The 4,062-nt window shown below is 40.0% G+C and overlaps 1 long non-coding RNA gene across 1 annotated transcript in view; it reads right to left on the bottom strand.

Annotated features, from left to right (window-relative positions):
* Positions 1-3,144, bottom strand: part of LOC101862418 — a 4,045-nt gene extending 901 nt beyond the window's left edge. Inside the window, exon 1 of the long non-coding RNA XR_220504.3 lies at positions 3,018-3,144. This is a non-coding gene — a long non-coding RNA (uncharacterized LOC101862418). The remainder of the gene's footprint in view (positions 1-3,017) is intronic.
* Positions 3,145-4,062: the final 918 nt, after the last annotated feature.

The following is a 4,062-nucleotide window of genomic DNA, read 5'->3' as shown; positions in this document are numbered from 1 at the left end:
GGGGGGGGGTTCCCAACAATGTCTGACAGGAACAGGAAGCAACCCGTTTTGACCGTCTTGATGCGCGGAGGTGTGGGGAACTTTGCAGTCAAAATTGTACAATGTGTCTAGAAAGCCACCATTTGTAAAGGAGAGATGTGATTGTTTTAAACAGTGGGCGTCATGGACAGTGTAACTGTGATAAAAAAAACTATATTGCAATATAAAGGAATCACGAGAGATGAAGTTGGAAGTGGTCGTTTGTGAAGGTGGTTGTCTTGGACAGGTGGCCGTTTGGGCAGATTTGACTGTACTTTACTTTTACATAAGGCAAAATTATTATATTTTTTCTTTGTGTACTTACTCTTTAGTTTAGTTTTAATAAGAGTTTAACGGCACTTCCAACTCAATAAGGTCAGTTAAGTGTCGAAGAGTAGAGTGGTACAAGCATAGAGTTACCCCCTTTTAAACTAGAGTCCGTACGAGGTTACGTGACACGGACACATTTGAGTTTGTTGGCGGCCATTTTTAATGTGGCTAAAAAGTTTGTTTACATGTGAGTGGGCGTGTCTCTGCTCTTAGTCTTACGTGTTTTATTTGATTCTAACGTTATGCTTTGATTCAAAGCGATTCTCTTAAAGGTGCAAGCATGTGAAACCTCTTGTCCATTTCTGGATTAACGTCTTACTGGTTCTGTCAGGCAGTTCAGTGATGTCTGTTTTCTTTTATTACATCATCTATTTTAGTGCATAATATGTCTTATAGACACAAATATTCACTCCGGGTTTCTTTTTTAAAACATAAAGAGCCATCAGTAAGGTTCTGGGCCATGTGAAATTAAGGTTGACTAGCAGCAGCTTTTTCACAATGGGCAGGAAATTGCTTTATCAAACTGAAACAGTGTACTTTTTATTGTTTTGTTTTATTGAATGTTGTCCAAAAACACCTTAGTAAAGGTTTTTGTTTCAGTTATCACTACACTGTGTAGAAGAACAATTGACTAGGCTACAAAACAACATTTAAGTTCACTTTTTTATCTTTAGTGAGTCCAGAGTTGTCACAGTTGTTTTACTAATGACTTACTTAAAACAGCAATCGAAGGAGCTTCAGTTTAAGTGCTGTATATTATGGTCTATTTTAGTTCTTAAAATCAATATAAACCAAAGTTTAATACCGACATAAGAAAACACTACTTATAATTTTAGTACACTTTTTTTTTTAAGTGAACATATGAATGAAAAATACAGTTTCCTGTTCAAATGTCACAAGGGAAAGTTTAACTCGATTTTAAAAATACCAGTACATGTATTCATCATTTGTTTGACTGAATTTGCTTTATCAAGAGCTTCATTGCATTCCTACACCTAATGGCTGAAAAACTGGAATTTTTTTCCCTATGGCTCATCCTGATTTAATTTAATGCCAAACTCATATATCTGAGGGGGGGGGGGGCGGGGGGATGTTGGTATTGGGATTCGGGAGGAGAGAGAGGGTGGGGTGGTTATTATAGGAGGTTCCCATGACACCCACATCTTTTCATACTTCTTTTTTAAAAAGGCCCTATACGCTTTGATTAAGTCAATAAGAAATCAACCACCTCGTAGATAAAGTGCTGATGAAGAAATAAAGGTTGCTGTTTGTTTCTTCTTTTTTTTTAAGCCCATATCTCTATCTCTATCTATTTAATAATACATTTATTTGTATATCTAGTTGTAGAAAGAACGCCGCATTATTGCAATTTATTCATTTAGATTCGCCCATGTGCAAAAAAAAATCAACAAGAACCAAGCCTCGCCTGTCGCATATTATGAGAGAGAGAGTGAAAAACATGCCTAGCCCATTGCTTTAGCATGAACTCCTTCACACAACTTGCCACAAAAAACAAGGCGGACGCCGCGGTCTAATGTGGCCATCGCGCAGCAAGGCGAGAGAGGGGCGTACTGTATCTAGTACTATAGTGTACATCTATGGGTACAAGAGACTTACAAGTACATAAAAGTAGGGGGGGGGAGTTAAGGGCGATAGATGTTGGATAGGAAAGAAGGAGCAAACCACACGAAAACACCCACCAACCACCCTCTGTAGTTTCTAAATGACAACATTACGACGACCCAACTCGTGTCTGTGATTTAGTGGTTGGGCGCTTCGGCGTCATAAGCAAAAGAATCGAGTTCGAACCTCGTGTGAGAAGAATTGGTCGCTTTTAAGCACAAGCGGGCTATCCCGAAATTCAATGCAGTTTTGAGAAAATTGAACGTAAAGTTTTTGCCCCTTGTTCAGTTTCTTTAAAAGACAAGGAGAGTTTTCTCAATAACCAAACAAATATACTACACCCGAATGAAAGCAAACTTCTCCCATAGGTAGGGCAATGTCCATTTTGGTGTAGGTCAAGATTTCTGGAAACACCCGAAATCTGGGTTAGCCCGCTTGTCCTTAAAAGCGACCAATTTGTATCGAGTATCTCGGTCTTTCTGGGGGTGGAACGTCACATTCTCTCACACTGTGTTTACACGTTAAGGCAGGGCCTAAGCCCGCCTGATGAATGATCTAACTTGTGTCGATGGCGATGTCACACTTTTTAAAAACCACATAGCTTTTAATTAATTTGTGAGGCAGCGTGGTGGAATCAGACCCTCGTCATGTACAGTTATTGATGTCATCTTAAAACCTTTTCATTAGTCTTTATTAGAATGAAAAAAATATCCATTTATCTTTAATACAAGTCGAGATATTTGCAAATGAAGGAGGTAGGGGTCACCTGTTTTCAGATGTAAAATTTGGCCGCCAAAGATTAGCTACTTCCTTAGCTTAGGAGTCCGTGGTAACAGAAAATTTACATTTTTTGTTCCTTTAATCAACGTCTTAAAGAAAAATCCCCACAGAAATGAGTTCTTTCATGGGCATGAAAAATGTTGAGCCAAAAAAAAAAATTGATAAAAATTCACAAACCTGCAGAAAAATGCACGTTTCTTCACTTTAATTATTTTGACGAGAGCCTGGTTCCACCACGCTGCCTCACATTTTTTTGGACAACTCACTTGCAAGTAGCCTCCGGGTGGCCAGGACATACAGCAGACACGCAGGGATCGATGAAACAATTCACATATTGCGTACAAGATTTTGCATCTGATCCAGAGACAGGAAAAAAAGAAAGAAAAAAACAAAAAACGGTTCACTTCATTTTGATCTCTAGTGTTTTTCGTGTGTAGTTAGAGGCGAAGGTAGGCCCAGAGCAACCTAATTGAACAGCCTAAACAGGTAGGCGGCAGGACTACTTTCGTGGCGTCGGTGGCCAGTGGATAGGCTACCGGACTCCTAATCGTGAGATTGCGGTTTCGGGGGTTCGAGCCGCGGGCGCGACGTTGTGTCCTTGGGAAAGACGCTTTACACGAATTGTCCTCACTTCACCCATGTGGAAATGGGTTCCCGGCCATAGACAGCGAAAGATCTTGTCAGTATGTTAGTGTTTTAGCGCCTATAAATGGCTGCTTGCACTGTATGCTTCCCAGGAAATTGAGTTTGTTTCAGAATGCTCTCAGGTCTGCTGGGGTAATAGTATAGATTGTGAAGCGCATAGAGCTTGCTGTTGAGCGGAGATTTGCGCTATACAAATGCTATCTATTATTACTTGGGAGATTGAACAGATGGGGGACGTGGATAGTTCAGGAAAATGTAGCTTTTTTTTAAGAACATCCGGGCAAAGGAATGAATGGAGAATCATGATCGCCGATGTCTTTCGTAGATCTGGCACTTGATGACGATGATGATGTAAGTGGAAAAAATAGGTGGTTAAAGAGCTAAGGACAGACCAAATACTATGTATGTAAAGAACTTGAGGGGTTGGTTGATAGCTGGTGCTCTAGTGTGGTTTGCTCCTTCTGTTCTATCAAACATCTATCGTCCTTATCTATACGTTTATGTGTGGTGAGAGAGAGAGAGAGAGAGAGAGAGAGAGAGAGAGAGAGAGAGTGTGTGTGTGTGTGTGTGTGTGTGTTACTCTCTCGTAATATCTCTAATCTTCCGAACTTAAATATGATCGAATTGTGTTACAGGTGCCATAAAAAGCTTAGTAAAACAAAGAGA

This window comes from Aplysia californica, unplaced genomic scaffold (genome assembly GCF_000002075.1).
Source record: "Aplysia californica isolate F4 #8 unplaced genomic scaffold, AplCal3.0 scaffold00209, whole genome shotgun sequence".
Classification (NCBI taxonomy): Eukaryota; Metazoa; Mollusca; class Gastropoda; order Aplysiida; family Aplysiidae; genus Aplysia; species Aplysia californica.
Note: the sequence above shows the minus strand (reverse complement) of the source record. Positions and strands in the feature narration are given on the sequence as shown.